General features: G+C 44.4%; 1 protein-coding gene across 2 annotated transcripts in view; it reads right to left on the bottom strand.

The window, feature by feature from the left end:
- Positions 1 to 22673, bottom strand: part of cnr2 (cannabinoid receptor 2) — a 116851-nt gene that overhangs the window by 5433 nt on the left and 88745 nt on the right. Inside the window, exon 1 of one of the 2 annotated variants that reach the window (XM_073034267.1) lies at positions 12901 to 13384. The exons of the other annotated variant lie outside the window; for it this stretch is intronic. The gene's annotated coding sequence lies outside the window, so the exon portion shown is untranslated. Of the gene's footprint in view, positions 1 to 12900; positions 13385 to 22673 lie in introns of those variants that run through there. 2 annotated transcript variants of the gene reach the window in all.

Below are 22673 nucleotides of genomic sequence, written 5' to 3'. Positions count from 1 at the left end.
GACCTTTAATATATGGATGTTAGCTATTAAACTGAGACAGATTTGTGATCTTTTGTATTTGACTTAACAACAAGAAAAGTTACTTGGATGGTATGTTGTTTGGAGTAAGAACACAGATGAAGGGAGTTTGGTGAGGGGAGTGGAAAACCCGACAGGATTGAAGGAGTTGACTCCTCTTGAGATCCAGAATAAACAAAAACAGGGCAGTAAAATGAGTTTTCTTTTGAACAAAATGGAACAAGCAAAGAGGAAATTAGTGCTTCACTGTACTCAGAGTTTCGCAGGAAGTAGGAAAGATATCTAGAGACACATTGGCCCTAATGTTTCCGTTAGGGTAAACAAAGAACAAAAATGCAAGAGAACTGAGTCAGACTAAGATAAGGGTTTGCAGATATAAGAGAAATGTTCATGTCTTCAGTGGATGTAGGTTTATCAGTGGAAGTAACATAGGAATTGGATTTCTCTGAAGCAGCTTTGACATTTTGGCAATGTAGTTGTTCACAATATATTTCAAATGATTCAAAGGCTGTAAGTTTCAGCTAATTATTTTATTCCCATACTAAATTATATTTTGAGACAGGATGTTGAAGGAAGTCCAAAGGTCTGGGATGATGCTTGTGAAAATGCACAAAATCCACTGACAAGTGTTCAAACTGAAATATAGCTTTCCTATTTTATTACAAGAGCCCAGTCTGATGATGACTTATCTGATCCCTATAAACTCAATTGAAAATAGAATCAGGAAATTCTGCAAATGCTCAGCAGGTTGGGCAGTATCTACAGAGAGAAAAATAGTGTTAATGTTTCAACTCAATAACCTTTTGTCAGAACTGATGAATGCACTGACATCTCTGATGAAAATTTAACAATCTGAAATATTTTCTCATAAATGCTGCTTAATCTAAGGAGTACATCCTGCATTTTCTGGGGGTTTTTAAATTCCAAATTTTAAGTACTTTTTTTAATGCTTTCCAAAATCCTAATATAGAAGGACTGATGTACAGCCAAAAGAATTCCACCTCTATAAGTTTCACAATATGGGTATCTTGAAAATTAGGGTTGGAGTTAGAGTGTATTAAAACATAGAACATTATGGTACAGTATAGGCCCTTTGATCCAATTTATTGTGCTGACTTTTTAACTTATTCCAAGGTTAATCTAACCCTTCCTTCCTACTTAGACCACCATTTTCTTTATTCTGTAGGCCTAATAGTCTCCTAAATGTTCCCAGTGTATCGGAATTGCTCAACCTTTCCACTTAAGATGTTCTTCAGTGCAGGCAAGATCGTGGTAAATTGGGGGAATGCTTCATCGAGCACCTCTGCTCCATCTGCCTGAAAGCAGAACTTCACAGTGTCCAGACATTTCAACTCCTTTTCCCATTCCCATTCCAACGTGTCGGTCCATGACCTCCTCTTGTGCCACGATGAGGCCACCTTCAAGGTGGAGGAGCAGCACCTCATATTGCGTTTGGGTAGCCTCCATGGTGGCATGAATATCAATTTCTCCCTGTGGTAAAGAAAATCTCTCACCCCTCCCCTCTTCTTTTCCCCACTCTTGCCTCTTACCTTTTCTTACCTACTTACCAACTCCCCCCGCTTCTCCTCTTCATTCCCTTTCTCCTATGGTCCATTCTCCTCTCCTATCAAATTCCTTCCCCTCCAGCCCTTTACCTTCCAGCTATCCTCCTTCCCCTTCCCTCACCTTTTTATTCTGTCATCTTCCCCCTTCCTCTCCAGTCCTGAAGAAGGGTCTCGGCCCAAAACATCGACTGCTTATTCACTTCCATAGATGCTGCCTGACCTGCTGAGTTCCTCCAGCATTTTGTGTGTGTTGCTTTGGATTTCCAGCATCTGCAGAATTTCTTGTGTTTATCCTTCTAAATCTGCTTTGCACCCTCTCTAAAGCTTTTACAGCCTTTCTATATTGAGGTGACCAGAGATCAACACAATAATTGTGTATTGCTGATGAAAATGTTAAAGATAAAATCAGGTGTATTCATTAATTTCAATTTTTATTTCACATTTCCAGCATTTCCTTTATTTTTTTTCTCTGTCAGTCTGGTGTACAATCTTCTAACCCTTCATTATAACATGCAAAATACATGACTGACTTTTCAATAAACATAAAATGTCTCCTCTCATGAAGAACCTATGGCACAAAATGGTTTCTCTCTTAGTTTCAGATATCTTTAGAGGTCTTCAGCAAATGCATGTGATGGGTAATCTAATGACAAGATTGTTGTGATGACAAGATTGGCGATGGTGGTGGAGGCTAAAACATTAGGGGTATTTAAGAGCCTCTTGGACAGGCACATGGATGAAAGAAAAATGGAGGGTTATGGGGTAGTGTGGGTTTAGTACTTTTTTTAAGGATTAAATGGGTTGGCACAACATGGAGGGCTGAAGGGCCTGTACTGTGCTGTAGTGTTCTATGGTTCTATGGTTCTATCTATGACAATTAATTCAGAAATTCTGGCTCTGTTTTCCAAATATACCTTCATCCTATTTCATGCGTTTCCACAAAATGAGGGTTAAAAATTTGCAGCCAGGCTTGGGGTGGTCCATGGCAGAGTTAAATAAAAGTTTAGCATCTTTAAAAGATAGTCACAAAGATTGGTTTACCCATTGCTTAACTAATATAGGCATTCCCCAGGTTATGACAGAGTTTCATTCCTGGGAACTGTTTGTAAGTCAGAAATGAGTGAAAGCAGTGTGCAGGAGAGGATCACAAAAATAGCTGTGACAGGAGAGCGAGCTGGTAAGGGAAGAACAGCCACCAGCCGCCCGCACTGACTCAGAGATAAATGAATAGGTCTGCTCAGTGCTTCCAACTCTGCTTGGTTTGACCCAGCCCAGCTCTCCAATTGTTGCAGTTAGAGGAGGAGGAGGAGGGTGCAACAGAAATGCCTCCTTCACACACCCAGCAGAAGATGCTAACAGCCCTACAGCAGCCAGCAAATCCATTTTTAATGATCTCCTAAATGTTTATCCTCATAAATCAGCTGCAAGGAACTGTAGGTTTCCGAAGAGGAACCAGCCATCTCCACACAGTTTGACTTGCTCATGTCTTCTGTAGCACGTTAGTTAACTCTGAACTTCATATTGAAGTACCACAGCAAGATACTCAGTGAAAAATGATGAGAAATAAAATAATACTAATTAACTACCTTAGAAGATCAATGCATGAAATCAAGGTTTAAAAATTGTGAATCCAGTCTTGCCAAGTATTAACATCTAATGACTTCAGTCAAAGTTGAGAGAACCATCGAGCAGATATAGCCCGTGATGAATCCCAACTTATGTCACAACCACAGACTGTGCCGTGGAGCTTGGGTGCCCTCGCAGGTGGGCAGCTGAAAGTGTGCTTCAATTGTGCTCATGAGAATGCACATTATAGACAACTGGCATTTCTTTGTGGTTGTATTTAACTACCTTCGTTCACTCAAGAGGCGGACATGAACATCTCCAACCAAAGAGAATCTATAGTCCTCCCTTTGATCTTCAACAGCGTTCTTTGTAAGTAGGCCCTTACAGCTAGAACACAGAATATAGAACACCATAGCACAGTACAGGCCCTATGACCCACAATGTCGTGCTAACCTTTTAACCCATACAAGATCAATCTAACCCTTCTGTCCTGCACAGCCTTCGATGTTTTTAATATCCATGAACCTATTTGTTTCTTATTTGTCTCTAATGTATCTGCTTCTACCACCACCACTGGCAGGCCATTCCAAGCACCCACCACTCAGTGTAAAAAAAAGGCATATCTGTCACCAGCCCCCCAAACTTTCCTCCGATCACCTAAAAATCATAATCCCTGGTATTAGCCGTTATCTCTCTGAGTAAAAATCTATCACCCTGTACATCTCCATTAAGTTGTTCCTTTGCTTGAAAGAGAAAAACCCTCTCTTGCTCTATCTATCCTCTCTTGCTCTTCCTGGTAAATCTTTTCTGTGCCCTCTCTAATGCTTCTACATCCTTCCTATAGAGAAGCAGCCAGAGCGGAGCACAATACACCAAGTGAGCCATGACTTCCTTCCACCTCACATATGTGGTTCTGAACGGACTTATGAACCTTATATAGGATCTTTTAGACTCTGTCACAGTGGGGAAAGAAGAGAGAGCAGGTGGGGGATTAGTGTGGGAGATGGAGGGGACCATCCACCATTTTTGGTAGACTTATGTGTGCCCCCCATAAAGAAACTCACTGACTTCTGAGATGCTCCTTCTTTACTTGGATCAGTTATAAGTCAGGAATTGCTGTCAGGCAGTAAGCACACGACGTTTCTTCACGGGGGCTTGAGAGCACCCTCACAGCATCTGCTCAGTACTCCCGGTAATTTGTTGCTATAATGGAGCTCAGAAAAGTGTGTTTGCTTCTGGAGTCCGGAACCAGCCGTGCCAACAATCCATTGGAGCTGGCTAAATACAACATGAACCTCAGAGCTGGGGAGGTTAGTCTTGGCGAGGATGCCGCCAATAGTTTGCTTATTCAATGAATGGATTTGGAGGTTTTGTGGAGTTCCTGTTAATGGTATCACTGCAGTGCATTCATTTCGTCCATTGGTGTAAACTGATAGATGTTTCCATGTTTCCAAAGAATTCAGAAGGCAGTGATTGTTGCTTGGGGTTACCAAGCGCTTGGTGGCAGGTTTGAGGTCTTGATCTTCCAATATTCAGATCCTCAGAGAGCCAAAGACTGTGATAACACACTTGGAGGGGCAATGAAGACTGTCACTGATGCCTGTTTTTGCGGAAAGATTGCACTTGCGATGCGGATCATTGTGGGCAACTTTTATGGTTGTGGCTCGATGGCGCTGGAGAGAGGCGACATTTTGCTGGCGGCTGACAGGCATCTAGACTCAGTGGCCACTCTATTAGGTACATCAGTACACCTGCTCATTAATGCAATTTTGAAATCAACCGATCACGTGGCAGCAACTCAATGCATGCTGGGATGGTCAAGAGGTTCATTTGTTGTTCACAGAACTAACTGGGGAAGAAATATGATCCAAGTGACTTTGACCGTGGAAAGATCGTTGGTGCTAGACGGGGTGCTTTGAGCACATCTGAAATTGCAGGTCCCCTTGGATTTTCATGCACAACACAGTCTCCAGAGTTTACGGAGAATAGTTGAGAAAAACTAAAGAAAACCTCTGGTGAGCGGCAGTTCCATGAGTGAAAACGCCTCGTTAATGAGAGAGGTCAGAGGAGAAGGGCCAGTCTGGTTCAAGGCGATAGGAAGGCGACGGTAACTCAAATAACCACGCTTTACAACAGCAGTGTGCAGAAGAGCACGTCTGAACGCAGATCATGTCGAAGCTTGAAGTGGATGGGCTACAGCCGCGGAAGACCACGAACATGCAGAAACTCACCTTTATTAGGTAAGGCTTGTACCTAATAAAATGGCCACTGAGTGTACTTGTAGTTCAATTGATGCACCATCAATAACTCACGCTGAGACGCAGGAAGCGAGGTATCGGCCTTTATTGACTGGAAGAATGAACAACACTACATCCTGGGGAACGAGGCAGAGCAACAGGCCTCAGTCGCCTTTATACAGGGGTCTGTGGGAGGAGCCACAGGAGCAGTGCAGACAGGTATATGTAGTTCACCACAGTACTGTAGTTTAAACTCAAGATCTAACTGCTTCAAAGGGAAAACCGCACTGGGAACCACTGCGGTAAATAACGCGCTTTTAAGCTAGTCAAGTGTGCTGACGATCCCACCAACATTTTACGGACCAGACTCGCCAGAGCCGGCTGCCCTCAAGGCGAGTACGGCACCTGGAAGCATGGTGGAGAAGTCTGTTGTGACAGAAAATGTGGTCACCAAGGAGGACATCAGGATTGAAGCATCGGGGCTCCAGGTCCCCACCTCCTGTCCAGCATCCTTCTGGACAATACACAAACGCTGGCGAACAGAAAACCCGAGAACAGGATTGCTCTATCAGAGTCAATGAAGGGTCTGCTATATGCTCTGTTTCACGGAAACACGGCTCAACCCAACTCTCCTGGTATGGCGAGCAAGGACCATAGGTTAAGTAGGGGGAAAGGCAGCGGCGCTTGCTTTATGATAATCTCGTCTTGGTGCACGGGCGTAGAGGAAATGGCTCATTTCTGTTCCCCTGCTCCGGGACAACTGGAAGTGAAGTGCCCATCGTCTTAACCACGCCAAAAGAATTCATCCGAGCTGCGGTCTACACCTTACCTCGGACAGGCATCAAGCTAGCTCTCGAGGAACTATAATCAACAAGAACGAACAGGCGTACCTGTCACATCAAAGTGGGAAAGCTTAATCAGGCTAGCTTGCAGAAATTTCTACCTAACTACCATAAAAACATCACCTGCAATAACAGAGGACCCAACACACTCGGCCACTGCTCTGCCGACGTCAAGACCTCATTCCTAGACTGCACTCTAAGTCCAACCATGTGGCTCTGCATCTTCTGCCTTTGTGCAGGCAGACTCTTAAGGTGACGAGGACTGTGGAAAAACCGGACAGGAGAGGCGGAGGAGCGAACTCGGAATTGCCTCGAGTCGGAGGACTGCGTTATATTCACAAGGATTCGTCCGCCAACCTAAATATGCCGAGGCTGTCACCATATTCATAAGGACAAGCACAGGCGAGTGTGATACCCACACGAAAAATAACATTGTCTTCCCCAACCAGGGGCCCTGGACGAACCAGGAGATCTGCCGAGGGCTCGATAATTTAGCGCCGGTGACCCAACAGTCACAAGATGTCTAGGTATCACCTCGGAAGGCCATTGTGGGTGCAAAGAGGTAACTTCGAACTAAATTGGAATCACGGACGGACACTCGACAGCCGTACCGGGGGGTTGCACAATATGATTGCATACAAGGCAAATACACCTCAAATTGAGTGGGATCCGGGATCAGCCATGATAGAATAGCGGAGCAACTCGATGGGCAGAATGGCCTCGTCCTGCTCCTATATCTTATGGCCTAAGGCAGCATCCCGGGGCCTCTGCTCTATTCCCTGTGACTGTGTATTCCAGCACAGCCCCAAAGCCATAACCAAATCCGATGGCGCTACAGTTTTTGGACAAATCACTGATTCACGTACTGAAACGAGGTAGGAGTCCCGATTGAGTGGCGCCCCAGGAACAACTTCTCGCTCAATGTCGGTACCACAAAAGAGTTGATTGTTGACTATGGGAAGGGAGGTGGGCGTACATCAGATTTTCATTCCCCTGTGTTGACATAGTGGATGACCTGTCTTGGGCCCAACACATAGAAGCAGTCACAAGAAAGGTGCGACGGAGTCCTCACAATCTTAGGAGGTTAAGGAGGAACGAACTTCTACCTTCGGTGGTGTGTGGGGGGGGGCGCAAACATCAAAATCCGCCTGATGAAATTCAGCATTGTGTCAAAGAGGTGGGAAGACATCGCACTCAATAGATACATCGAGAAGAAATCTGTTCAAGAGGGAGCTGTGCTACATGAAAACAATCATAAATGTGCGCAGTGAACAAGGGGCAGCTGGGAAAGATGGCACGGAAAAGCCAAAAGACACAACCGCTAGAAGAAAAACAGCCGCTGCCGTACTCTTACCCACGCTGCAGCAGATTATGTGGATCCGGGATCAATCGCCGAGGAGAACGTGTTGCTCCAGTCGAGTGATCGCACTAATACCACTACTAGTATGGCATTCAAATGCACAGGAAGGTATGCCGCTGCAGAGAGCTGGAGATGCAGCACAATACTTCACAGACACACCCTTCCCCACCGTCAGTCGTATCTCCATCAGATGACGTTCTAAGAAAGCAATCTTGGTCATCAAAAGTCCCCTCCAACCAGACCGAGCCATCTTCTCGCATCTCCTATCAGGCGCGAGGTGAAGAACAGCCTCTTACCTTCAACCGTTCTTTTCTTAAAACCAACCTGTAACTACCTCAGTATTGCAACATTATTAGTAAACGCGAGGAAATCTGCAGATGCTGGAAATTCAAACTGCAACACACACAGCGCTTCTCCCTATCAATGCTGCCTGGCCTGCTGTGTTCTACCAGCATTTTGTGTGTGTTGCAACACTATTAACCACTTTGCTTACAGTAGACGTCTTCTTCTACTTTTCTTGTTTCTTGTGATTGTTGTGTCACACTTTGTCCGCGTGATGCTACTGCCAGTAAGTTTTACATTGCACTGTGTAGACATGGAGTTGTACGTAAAGTAATAAACTTAACTTAGACCTTGGAGGGTGTTCCATCTTTTCAATTGTCCCACTGTTGATCTATCACGCCAGAGAGAGTGTTGAGCTGCGGTGGGTGTTTAGTGCGCGGCCTATTCTCCCATTCACCTTAGTGAACACATCAACAGTCCCAGTACTGTATTAAGTGTTACTATACCCCAGAGTGTCTGCAGATGGCAACTCAATGACGGAGGTTTGAGTGCCCTAGGAGTAGAGTGGAGTTGGAGGTCGAATGTTTTCCCATTCTTCCCGTGAATTAGTTCCACTCCGTTGGGAAATCTAGTGGATTAATGGCTCCGTCTGTCTGAGCAGACAATGGATGCGCCCGTTGCGGGGCGCAGACCTGGCCGATGAATGTGGAGATCCTGGGCCGCCAGGACATCGGATGTGGTCCAAAGGAATGCGAAGCGGTACATTTGGCATCAGCTTGGCTGCAGGAGCTGCCGGGAGGTGCAGTGATACGTCATCCAACCGCCCTAGGCGCTCCACTCCGGATTTGTGCAGGGTTTACTCCTTAGCCTTGTCTTCTCCCGAAGATACCTACAAGGCAGTGGGATCCGTAACCCTGGATACGGGCCCATACCGGGTACTGTCAGCCGGAGCCAGCTGAGCCCGGGACTCGTGTAAGGCAGGGTCGTCACGCCCTGTAGTAGTGATATATGGAGCTACTACACACTATCAATTTAGTGGATATGGGAAGCAATATTTATTAATTCATTTTATCTTTCTATCTAGATGGATATAGCGTAGGTTAGGTCCTTCCAGGAAGACCGCCCAGCAATCCCCAATATACAATGACCAATGAATGGTCATTCATTATGTACGTCTTTGGACTGTGGGGAGGTGGCGGGGGGGGGGGAGCGGAGCACCCGGAAGAAACCCATGAGTTCACAGGGAGAACGGAAAACGGTGTCTTAACCACTATGCTACTGTGTGGCTCCAAATGGACTAGGATCATTACATGGACTGGTATCATGACAAATATATTCTATCCTATTGCAGGACAAAAAGTCGAGAAGGACGGGTAAAGGAATAATCCTTACCAGGCGGGGATGAGGTATTTTGTATTTATCTATTTATTTGCTTGTTCTTTTTTTTATTGAGCGTGGAATAGGCCCTTCCAACCTTTTGATCTGCCCTGTCCAGCAATCGCCCAATTCAATCCTAACCTAATTGCGGGACAATTTACAACTGACCAATGAACCTACCAATCGTTCCATCTCTGTGGGAAGAAACCGAGGCACTCGGCGGAAACCCACACAGTCACGGGGAGAACGTACAAACTCCTCACAGGCAACAGCGGGAATTGAACCCGGGTCACTGGCACTGTAAAGCGTTGCGCTGACCTCTACACTACCGTTACAAACAATGGAAAATCTGCAGGCGCTGGAAATCCAGGCAACACACGCAAAATGTTGGAGGAGCTCAGCAGGCCAGGCAGCCATCTATGAAAAAAATATAGTCGACGTTTTGGGACTGGGGGGAGAAAAGCTGATGAGTTGATTTAAAAGGTGGCGGGAGGGGAGAGAGCAACACAAGGTGGCTGGTGAAACCTGAAGGGGAAGGGATGAAGTAAAGAGCTGGGAAGTTGATCGGTGAAGGAGATACAGGGTCACAGCCTTAAACGTCGACTGTACTTTCACCCAGAGAGTTGTGGATCTGTGGAATGCTCTGCCTCAGAAGGCAGTGGAAGCCAATTCTCTGGATGCTTTCAAGAAAGAGTTAGATAGAGCTCTTAAAGATAGCGGAGTCAAGGGATATGAGGAGAAGGCAGGAACGGGGTACTGATAGTGGATGATCAGCCATGATCACACTGAATGGCGGTGCTGGCTCGAAGGGCAGAATGGCCTACTCCTGCACCTATTGCCTATTATCTATTAATCTTTAGCTGGCTTTCCTCCAGCACTTTGTATGGGTTGACTACCCTGCCGTGTCACACCAAATGGACTAGTGTCATTACAAATATCCTGAACTATTGCAGCAAAAAAAAAGTTGGAAGGGGGAATTGGGGCGAAGGAATAGCCCAACAAGATGGGGATGAAATAATTTAATATGCGTTGGTGCCTACAGCAGTACTAACCCTGCAATAGTTTCATACCACGCAGGTAATACAGCCGACTTGATTGTTCACATCACTAGCCTGAGCTTCTACAGTACCATCCGTGGTGAACCACAGCTGCGCTGTGTACCCAATACATCCAACCAGGCTCTTGATGCCTATCACCCAAAAGATTAAGCCAGACATTGGAACTCGATCCCCTTTCCAAATCTTCCACTGTCCTGACTTGATTAACCCTCAGTATAGTTGATTTAACTCCTTGATGTGCAGCTCTTTTTTTTGGCAATTTTTTTTTTTGTGAACGGTAACCTCTGCATAGCTTAATGCAGTGTAACGTCATCACTGAGTTCCCCGGCCTCTCGCCAACTGAAACATGCAGGTTAATGAGAAAGAGATAAAAAATGAATTATGATGTGAACGTGCTGAGGTTGGGATCACTTAAGCAGCTGTTTGACAACAGGTATTCCAATAAGGGCTAGTTTCCCAGCCTTCAAAATCAGATACAATCCTAATCAAGTAGTCAAAAATCTGGGAATCTGCTCAAAGCAAGTACTGGCCCGGTCCAAAGATTGTTTTTACCTCCAGGAGAATGTCTTCCTCTTTCCCAATAACCAAAGCAAACAGAACTTGCCGAGTGTTCTTTGTGAAGAAGGTATCTTTTTTTTCTCTCACTGAACAAAAGGATTGACTGCCCAGATGAAAATCGTCTGCTTACGGAGAAGACGCGCTCTCTCCTTCGGTGCCCGGAGGAAACGCGGGGGAGGTGCAGGGCAGAGCGAGAAGCAGTATCTGAGGCGTTCGAGTGGACAGCCGCTGGCGAATAAAGTTGGCACCTCATCCACGGCCCTTCGTATAGGTTACGGATCCTGTCAAAGTCTCTGGCCCGTTCGCTTATTTTCAATTGGTTCATAAATTAGTGTCCCTAGTCTGAGGTGAACCCAAATAATCTGCGAGAGCGGAACCAGGCCCCATGTTAAAGAAGACCCCACGGAGATTGCTTCCTTTCCTTTAATCCCACGACGATTCTGGTGGCAAAGGCGACCCTTGCCCATCGCAGTCCTTCACTCCAACACGGATCGAACCTCCGTGGACCTTCCCTAGACTGAAGCCAGCGAGTTAAACCACCGGCAGTCGCCACACTTTAGAGTGTGGACAACCAACACCCACGGTGAACATCTGCTTTCTCTTTTTTTTACCATAAGTTACCCGTCCAGCTATCCATATCACTTCGAATTAAGTCCCGCTTGAACCCGGAGCGGTGCCCAAGTTCGGTCTTTTTCAACTGCTTCAAAGATGCGGTATGCGAGTCAGCATTTCAAATGAAAGGTCAATGGCCTAAAATTTTAACCCTTTCTCTCTCACGTATGCTGCCTGCCCTCTGATTTTTCTCACTTTTTTTTCTCTATTTCCATTTCCTTCGTGGGCCGAATTTGCACTAGGCGTATCTGAACTGTAATTTCACTGCATTAAACATTTTCATTCTAAACGAGAGTTATCACCGTGTTATCACTCGGGAATAGACTTGATTTTTTTTTTAAAAAAAAGGACATGATGCAAACACACAAAATATTAGGAGAACTCAGTGGGTCAGGCAGCATCTATAGAGGAAAATGATAACTGGCGTTTCGGCAGAGATCCTCTCTATTAGTTCCCCCAGCATGCTACGTGTGTTTATATACTTGAGGTGTTCAGTATTCAGAATTATGGAATAAAATGTATTTAAAATAGCATAAATTCTTTGGTAGGAAAGCAATGTTCTTCGTTTTATTTCCTGCATGGCGATTTCGTGTCATTCTCACATTCGGTGCTTCTCTCCCGACGCGCATCTAATTTGCCCAGAATGTCACAAAGACTCGGCAGGCGATTCAGGGCGACAATGATTGCCGCTGATCCATTCTCTGTAAGACTGGAGCAGCGTCACCATTTCGCCCTTATCTCTTTCTCCCAGCTCATTCCGTACCTCGTTCTGAAGAGGTGTCAAGGCTGCGGTCTTGTGGATTAACGGGAACTTGACCGGCTTTTGAAAAGGACACCATTCATTTTGACCCCACAAGGGGCCGCGGATGCTGGATCCAGGGAGCCAAAAAAAAAAACATCCGCTGGAAGAACTCAGCGGTCGTGAGGGGTGCGGGGAAGGAAATGTTCGAAACCATTGGTTTTCATTTGGGACCTTTCTGGAGCCGATACAGTCGGCAGCGCCCGTGAGCTGAGAGTACGGCTTCCATTACAAGCTCTGACTGAGATAATCATTTGCAGCACACAGAGTCACGACCTTCATTTCAGATCGTGAGGACCAATGAGTCGCCCCGAAGGCGCAAGTTCTTCCCCGGTAGCGCAGGGACCGCAGACCAACTTCTCGGCTCGTCACGGCGCCGCCGAGGAATACAGGAATACCATAACCATTCCGTGTGCCAGTCTGAGATTTCTGAAAATCGAAGTTAGTAACTAATCACGCCTCACCATGGGAACGAAATTCTTTCTTTGTAACGTGTCTTTTAAATGTATGCATCTGCTGTCTATATATAAACATTTTTTCGACGAAATATGTACTCATCAGAGCAGGGCAGAACAGAAGCAGATTTCAGTAGAAGGTACATTTTAATTTATGATATTTATTCTTACCTGATTACACTCTGAGTGACCCATGCCTGTCCCCGTGTCCGGAGACAACTGGTAGCCCCCAAGGAACGTGGAAGTGCGCCCTGGCGTCTGACAGGTAACGCTGGGATCCCGGTACCAATCCCTTCGCTTCTTGTCTCGCCCCTCCGACCGCTTACTTCTGCTCAGCTGAATCCACCTCACCGCGTGCGAGTTTCCTCTTTTCCCCTCCCGCCCTGACAGCCTGTCACCTCAGGTCCGGGTCTTGCTCTCCTCCTAGAGACTCTCGCACTCTCCGTCTGCAAACTTGCCTTTTCACGGGTTTGAAGGGAAATTCCCCGATACCACACCCTGACGCTAGGACATCACCATAAAGGATGCGCCGGTGTCTGCGAGCAACCTGTTCTTAACGGGGGCAACACACGCGGCAAAACCCGAGGGGCACACGACCAACTGAACTGTTCTGACTGGTTGACTAACCTCGCCTCTCACATCGCAGCCAGCCAGTTGCGTGTCTCCCTGCGAACTCATAGGAAGGTCAAAGGAAAATTCGCCGCAGGTAGAGTTTGCCTCTACTGCGGGGGGGTGGGGGGGGGGGGCAGCGGTCTCCCGAGACTGTTAACTCGTGATTGGACCATTCTCACCAATCAGTGGCTGAACTACTTCAAAAAGAGAGTGGCATCCCGTTACAACATCAACATAGAAACGGGCTTTTAGCTCACCAGTCTGTGCCAAGTTTCAAATACCCACCCATACTAAGCACATCAGGAACACTTAAAAATAGCCTGTGTGATTCAAGTGCACATCAAGACCCACTACTTGAATGTTCTGAAGCACCTGTCTCCACCAGCTCCTCTTGCAACGCAAACCAGATTCTAACCATCCCATGGGTGAGAAGATCCTCTTCAGAACCTCTATAAAATTCTTAACCCTTACCCTCTTGGTTTCGTCGCCATGCTCACGAGAAACTTTTCTTATTATCTATCCTCTTGGTGCTGCTCATAATTGTATAAGCCTCGATCAAACTCCCCTGCTCTAAGGAAAAGAAACCCAGCTTACCTCTGTTGAAATGCTGGGAATCTGAAAAAAAATTATTCTGGTAAATAATGATCTAATTCCCATATCACGGGAATATTGAAGTCATTGCCAAGGTGGAAACGGGCACCTGAAGAATGGTGAGAGAAGCACCTATAAGAGACGGAGTGGAACAAGAAATGTATTTATTTATTGAGATACAATGTGACGTAGGCCCTTCCGCTCTAGGAGCAGCACTCCCCAGCAAATGCATTAATTTTAACCCTGGCCTAATCATGGAACAACTTACAAAGGCCGATTAACCTACCAACCGGTACGTCTTTGGACTGTGGGAGGAAACCCACATGGTCACAGGGAGAACGTACAAACTCCTCACAGGAGGTAGCGGGAATTGAACCTGCGTTGCCTGCACAGTAAAGTGTTGTGCTAACCATTACGCCGCCGTGTTGCCCTTAAGGTGCGCTGAGGAGGTAACAGAAGGAATTGTGAGAGGGCAGTGGCTGGAACAGCGAGGAGGTAGCATATGCGGCAGGAAGGACCATACGATACAGGAGCAGAAATAGGCCATTCATTTCACTGAGCCTTCTCTACCATTCAATCAGAGCTGATATATTTTCCCTCGCAACCCCATTCTCCTGCCTTCTCCCCATAACCATTGATGTCCTTGCTAATAAAGAAACTATAAACTTTAAATATACCCAGTGACTTGGCCTCCACAGCCATCTGGGGCAATGAATTCCACAGATACACCATACTCTGGTTAATGAAATTTCTCCCATTCTAAAGAGACACCCTTTTATTCTGAGGCTGTGCCCTCTGGTCAAAACTCACCACTATTGGAAACATCCTCTCTACATCCACTCTACCTAAGCCACAGGTAGCTTTCAGTAAGATCCTCCCATCATTCTTCTGGACTCCTTTCAGACGCAGATCATTCATGTAAACATCCTCTGGACCCTCTTCAATGCCAGCACATCCTATTTTAGATATGAGGCTCAAAACTGCTCACAATATTCCAAATGTGGTCTGACTAATACCTTGTAAGACTTCAGTATGACATCCTTGCTTTTGTATGCTAGTCCTCTAAAAATGAACGCTAACTTTGCCTTCCTTACTGCTGGCTCGTCCAGCAAATTAACCATTAATAACACTCAGGCTCCTAAGTCCCTTTGCACTTCCGATTTCTGAATTCTCATTTTAAAAATGGTCTAAACCTTCATTCCTTCTACCAAAATGCATGACAATTCATTTCCCTACACTGACTTTGTGCTCATTTCATGCCTTAAATTATGACCAAACATTATCAGTATCTGGTTACGTTCAGTTAACATAAAACACGATGCTTATAAGTGACTCCTGGAAATAGTTTGGATTGTAAATTTGTCCCTTCAACACCCTCCCCCCATTTGAAAGTACAGCATCACTATCCTCTGTCTATTTATTGTGACATCAGAGGTTTCCTAGAACTGTGGCTCTTCACATTTTGTTTTCACACTATCCGAAATAATTGTTCCTGTTACTTAGGTCACAGACCTTTGGACTGGTGGTTTGGGCAGACGTGTGGAAAATTAATTGTAATGCAAGACACTGCTGTCAGTATCTCCAGTTGAACTTTGTCACTGAAAGTAAGCATGCAGGTACAGCAGGCAGTGAAGAAATCTAATGGCATGTTGGCCTTCATAACAAGGGGAGTTGAGTATAGGAGCAAAGAGGTCCTTCTGCAGTTGTACAGGGCTCTGGTGAGACCACACCTGGAGTATTGCGTGCAGTTTTGGTCTCCAAATTTGAGGAAGGACATTCTTGCTATTGAGGGGGTGCAGCATAGGTTCATGAGGTAAATTCTCAGGATGGTGGGACTGTCATATGTTGAAAGATTGGAGTGACTGGGCTTGTATACACTGGAATTTAGAAGGATGAGAGGGGATCTGATTGAAACGTATAAGATTATTAAGGGATTGGACATGCTAGAGGCAGGAAACATGTTCCCGATGTTGGGTGAGTCCAGAACCAGACGACAAAGTTTAAGAATAAGGGGTAGGCCACTTAGAATGGTGTTGCGGAAAAACTTTTTCACCCAGAGAGTTGTGGATCTCTGGAATGCTCTGCCTCAGAAGGCAGTGGAGGCCAATTCTCTGGATGCTTTCAAGAAAGAGTTAGATAGAGCTCTTAAAGATAGTGGAGTCAAGGGATATGAGGAGAAGGCAGGGACGGGGTACTGATTGTGGGAGATCAGCCATGATCACAGTGAATGGCAGTGCTGGCTCGAAGGGCTGAATGGCCTACTCCTGCACCTATTGTCTATTGTCTATATTTTTGTGTGTTTTTCCTCTAGCTGTCAGTTTGTGTTTTTGTATTGCCATGTGATCTTGTTTGTTTTCATGCCCCGTGTTCTCCTGTCCCTGCTCCTGCTCCACTCCAGCCCCTGTATCACTGAGTACTCCGTCTCTCACCTGTTTCTTATTATTACCTGTTTTGCGGCCACTTCTGTCTCATTGTGCTCCACCTATCATCTGCCTCTCTGTTTATTGCTTTGTGTATTTTAGTCCTGTGTTTTCAGCTATTTGTTGCCAGATTGTGCTTGTGAGTTTTCCTGAGCCTTTCCAGCATTGATGTCTGAACTCTGTCTGTCTGAATATTCTCTCTGCCTATTTCCCAATTCTGGTTTTTGGATTTCTCTGGAATTTTTGATCTCTGCCTGAACTTTGGTGCCGACTTTGTTTCCCCTCTGGATTTCCTACTCTGTAAATATCACAGTGTGCACAGTACTTGGTCTGCGATTTGGTCCCTACTCCAGCATCCTGACAAGTGCAAAGGAATGCATTTGTCTGTAAGAGTATGGAGAGGCAATATAGACTCAATAATTCTAAAATTGTGTATATATAGTAAATACAAGCAAGACTCATTTTTATTCACGTTCATTGTACCATGAGTTCAATACATGCTCTTCCACTGTGTCCGTGCAAATTACGTTGAAGTTTAGAATGCAATCAATTTATTGAGATATAGCTTTGAGCCTTACAAGCCCCTGATTTTAAAACTAGCCTAATCACAGGACAATTTATAGTGACCAGTTAATCTCCCACTGGTATTGTGGGAGGAAACCAGAGCACCCAGAGGAAATCCACACAGTCACGGGGAGAACATGCAAACTCCTTACAGGCAGTGGCGGGAATTGAACCCTGGACACCTGTACTGTAAAGCGTTGTGCTGACCACTATGCTACTGTGCTGCCCCAATCAAGTAGGATCCAACTTGGTATCTGTTTGAATCTGATGGCATAACCTTAAAGGTAATGATCATTTTAATATTAATGTACATAGAATGTTGTCAATTAAATACTGCTAATATTTTCTTTATTTTGCTTAGAACAACAGGCTAAGAATCACGTTTCTTCCTACATGGTAAAAGTGGGTTAGAGTGAGATGAGGGTAAATAATGCTTGATAGTTGATGTGAACTTGGTGGGCCTAAAGGCCTTTTCTTCTGCTGTATCTCTCTATGATGCTGTCAATCTAAAAGAAAGGAGGTAACTTTGCATTGAGAAACATGGGTTAGGCTACAACTGGTGCATTGTACCCCATTCGGCTCAAACACACCAGGAAGAATGTGAAGGCCCTAGAAAGGGAGTGGAAGCGATTTGCTATAACACTTTCAAAGAATGAGAGACTTCAGTTATGATGGGGTTTGTTCTCCCTGGAGTTTAAATAGGGTAGGCTGATGCAGAGAAACTGTTCCTGTTGGCAGAGCACTCCAGTGAGGGCACATGATCCAGGCGTAATACTCAAGAAGAATAATTTTAAGCAGCAAAAAGTTTTGATCTAAAATGAACCACCTGGACGTTTAGTGGTTACAAATTAAAATGAGGTTTTTAAAATGTAATTGAATGAATACAGCAGATTCCTGGTATATGGGCCATCGGTTAATCAGGGCAGATGTTTATTTAGGACAACTCTTAAAGAACAAAAACTAATCAAGAATAACCAGCATTCCCTTTGTTTATATTGGGACACTATGATGCTTAATTGAGGCAGGAGACTGTTGCCAAGAAGTATCTAACTATCTAGTTCACTGTGCTGAGAGCAAGCAGTTTTAAAAAAGCATTGGTTGTGTGTGCTTGTGTTCATAAAGCAGCAATTTTTGTCACTGATAGTTGGTGAGAAATAAGAAGTAAGACAATCCAGAACTGTCTTGCTCACTGCAATTTCAAGCTTGGAGGTGCCAGAAGCAGCCAGGAGTGAAAATTAAACAATTGCATTACTTCAACAAGTTAGGAACTATGAAGAGTTTGAAGATATCAGCAATCACCTCGAATGTGACAATGAAAATAAAGATTTGGATGATGCAACTGATGTACAGTGACTGCATATTGATCTGCTTGTGTATCTGACTGTACATACACATATACAAAACAACTATGTTCTCAGTGTTTGGACAATATCCCCCCCCCCCCCACATTTCTCCTCTTTATTGCTTGTACATTGTGACGGAGATGCAAAATAAAGATTTTTACTCCCTTTGATGTAAGAAACAAAAAAATACAATTGTCAAAAATTGTATGAAGGTAGCCCACTACCTACACTAGGTGTCTGTGCTGATTTTATTCATTTACACTCAAACAAAAAAACATAACAGCGTAATTTCTCCATTATTAACTATAAGGAATTAATACACAGTCTTATATTACTGTAGTAGTATTGGTAGTGTTCCAATTTGTTCTGTATTTCATTTTAATACATGATCTGTTACTCAGTTAAGCAGTGGCTTGTCTTTTTTATAACTTTTTAACCATTTCCACGAAATTTGAGCTAATTGGGGCAGCCACTTAATTGGGACACACACACACACACACACACACACACACACACACACACACACACACACACACACACACACACACACACACACACACACACACACACACACACACACACACACACACACACACACACACACACACACCCCTCCATGTTAAGACCAGAGATGCTTATGAAAGAAAGCATCTCAGCTTTTGCGTTAGCCTACACGTTTTGATATTTCATTGACCTTACACAAAGCTTCTGATTTGAAGGACAGTGCTCCATAGGAAATGGTTGTGAGATGTGGCAAGTGACCTCAGTGAAAGAACTGCAAACATAACTTAACAGTTTAGATATCTAAACTCTGGTGCTAAAAATGAGGACTTGGCAGATAAATATCACATTATGCAGAAGTTATATCAAAATGATCATAATCAGAAGGTTTTGCAATTTTGTGTTTATAAGATCACATATTCAATTAATCTATGCACCTGGGATTCACCTTCTGTTTTATATTTTTTCTGCTTCGGCCTCTTTGCAGTCTTCAAAAATAGTTATATCAGCACAAGAAAGACTGAACGGCCACTCACATGGGAAGGCTTTAGAGCAGGACAGGAACAAGGCCAGAAGACTACGTGAAAGTCCTAATTCACAGCAGGTTAATCAACACTACTACTCAAGTGCAATATTGAGAGAAGGTTTCACCATCGATCGGATGAGATGTCCATCTGCTTTCTGAGATAATATTTTAAAAATCCCATGGTGCTTTTGCAAAGATGCAGATAGTTTCCTCCTGTGTCTTGGCCAACGATTTCCTTCTCACACTACATAACTAGGAAGGCCAGGTTTGCGTTTCTGTTTGTGAACATTTGTGGTGAAGAAATTATCAGCAATATTTCCTGCCTTTCAACACAAACTACGTTTCAAGACTGTCTTGCTGGTCTTACAATGCATTTCTGGGTTCTAAGAATTAAATGTGATATTGAAATTGCCCATCGTTCTTTTTAGATGGAAGAGAAGGCCTGGTCCCATTCCCCTCTCCTGCTTTCCCCTCTCCTGCTTTCTCCTCCCCTGCCCATCGCTTCCCTCTGGTGCCCATCCTCTTTCCCTTTCTTCCATAGTCCACAGTTCTCTCCTATCAGATTTTTTTGTTCTTCAGCCATTTTCCTCTTCCACCTATCAACTTTCAGTTTCTTATTTCATCCTCCCCCCCCTCATCTTCCCCTTCACCCTATCACCCACCAGCTGTACTCATTCCCCTCCCTCACCTTCTCTATGGCTTCTACTCCCTTCCATTCTCCATCCCAATGAAGGGTCTCAGCTGTTTATTCCAGAGATGCTACCTGACCAGCTGAGATCCTCCAGTATTTTGTGCTTGTTGCTCAACATTTCCAGCATCTGCAGAATCTCTTGCGTTTGCAGTAAGCGTGGTTTTGTGCAGAGCAAGTCTTGCCGCAGAAACTTGTTCAGGACTTTTGAAGAGTGACAAAGGAGCTTGATGAGGGTAGGACAGTGGACATTATCTGCATGGACATCAGTAAGGTGTTTGTCAAAGTTCCTTGTGGTAGGTTGGTTCAAAAGATAAAAATATATGGGATCCAACTGAATCACAAGGTTGGATTCAAAACTGACTTGCCCATAGAAGATAGAGATTAGGATTGGAAGGCTGTTGCTGTAGCTGGAGGTCTGTGAACAGCATTGTTTCACAAGTATCAGCGCTTGGATCTCTGTTTATGATACATATCAATGATTTGATTGAAAATGTCGGTGGGTGAACTGTGCATAACTCCAAGACTGGTGGAGTTATGTACAGTGTAAAGGACTATCAAAGAATACAGTGGGATGTAGATCAGTAGCAATTATGGACAGAGTTGTGGCAGATGGAGTTTAACCTGGATAAGTGTGAGGTGTTGCACTTTGGGAGGTCAAATGAAAGGAGAAAGTAAACACTGTTAAGACACCCTAATAGCATTGCGGGATCTTGGAGTCCAGATCCATAGTTCACCGAAAATGACGACACAAGTGGATAAGGTGGTAAAGAAATTCTATCTTCATTGGTACAGGTATTGACTAAAGGAAGGCATGTAGGAAGCCATGTACCAGCTATATAAAATTTAAGTTATACTGCACCTCGAGAATTACATGTAGTTCGGGTCACATTATTATTGGAAGGATATGGAGTCTGTAAGAGGTGCAGAAGAGGTTTACCAGGATGCGGGAGGTTCTACCATTTGTAGAATGAGTATGAGATGTCTTTTTAGTGCAGGTTGTGTTTGAGCCCATTATGGGGAAAGGCAATTCTGGATTGGGTGTTGTGTAATGACCAGATTTAATTAGGGAGCTTAATGTAAAGGAACCCTTAGGAGGCAGTGAGCGTAATGTGATAGAATTCACCCTGCTGTTTGAGAGGGAGAAGATAAAGTCAGATGCATCAGTATTATAGTGGAGTAAAGGGGCATGAGAGAGGAGCTGGCCAAAGTTATTTGAAGGGGAACACTAGCAGGGATGACAGCAGAACAGCAATGGCTGGAATTTCTAGGGGCAATTCAGAAGGCACAGGATAGATACATCCTGAAGATGAAGAAGCATTCTAAAGGGAGGATGAGGAAACCATAGGTGACAAGAGAAGTCAAAGACAGCATAAAAGAAAAAAGAGAGTGCATGCAATATAGCAAAAAATTAGTGGGAAGTTAGAGGACTAGGAAGTTTTAAAACCCAAACAGAAGGCAACTAAAAGCTATAAAGAGAGAAAAGATGAAATATGAAAGTAAGCCGGCCAAAAATATCAAAGAGGATACCAAAGGCTTCTTCAAATATACAAAGAGCAAAAAAGAAGTGAGAATGGATATCAGAATCCTGATGAGGTAGTAATGGGGGACAAACAAGCGGTGGACAAATTTAATAAGTATTTTGTATCAGTGTTTACTGTGGAGGACACTAGAAGTATGCCAGAAATACAAGTGTGTCAGGGGGCAGAAGAGATTGTAGTCGCTATTACTAAGGAGAATGTGTTTGGGAAGCTGAAAAATCTGAAGGTAGGTACAGTAAGTCACCTGTACCAGATGGACCAGAGAAAATTCAAAAATCAGAGGTGCAAAGGGACTTGGGAGTCCTCGCGCAGGATTCCCTGAAGGTTAACTTGCAGGTTGACTTGGTGGTGAGGAAGGCCAGTGCAATTTCAGCATTCATTTTAAGAGGACCAGAATTTAAAAGCAAGGATGTAATTCTGAGGCTTTATAAGGCATTGGTTAGACATCACTTGGAGTGTTGTGAGCAGTTTTGGGACCTTTATATAACAAAAGATGTGCTGGCATTGGAGAGGGTCCAGGGGAGGTTCATGAGAATGATTTCAGGAATGAAAGGGTTAACATATGAGGTACATTTGACAGCTCTGGGCCTGTACTCACTAGAGTTTAAAAGAGAAAAGGGAAGTCTCAATTAAATCTATCGAAGATTGGAAGGTCTAGATAGAGTGGATGTGGGGAGGTTGTTCCCTATAACGGGTGCATCTAGGACGTGAGGGCACAGATTCAGAATAGCGGGATGTCCATTTAGAACAGAGATGAGGAAGATTTCTTTTATCCAGAGGGTCGTCAATCTCTGAAATTCGTTGCTATAGTGGATGCCAAGTCATTGGGTATATTTTAAGGAGATTGATTAGTCAGGGCATCAAAGGTTACTGGAAGAAGGCAGGAGAATGGGATTGAGTGGGATAACAACTCAGCCATGATGGAATAACAGACCAGGCTCAATGGGCCAAATGGCCTAATTCTGCTCCTATGTCTTATGCTGCTGGCTTGTGGAAGGTTTGACTATAGTTGGGTTGTTCTCACGGGCATTGGAGGCTGAGGGAGACCTTGCAGAGGTTTTTAAAGTTATGAGAGGCATTGATTGAGGTAGACAGTCTGAATCTTTTACCCCGGATAGAAATACCAAACACCAGAGCACATGTTTTTAAGATTAGAAT

This window comes from Hemitrygon akajei, chromosome 32 (genome assembly GCF_048418815.1).
Source record: "Hemitrygon akajei chromosome 32, sHemAka1.3, whole genome shotgun sequence".
NCBI classification, from domain to species: Eukaryota; Metazoa; Chordata; class Chondrichthyes; order Myliobatiformes; family Dasyatidae; genus Hemitrygon; species Hemitrygon akajei.
The sequence above is the reverse complement of the archived record's forward strand: the minus strand, read 5'-3'. Positions and strand labels throughout refer to the sequence as shown.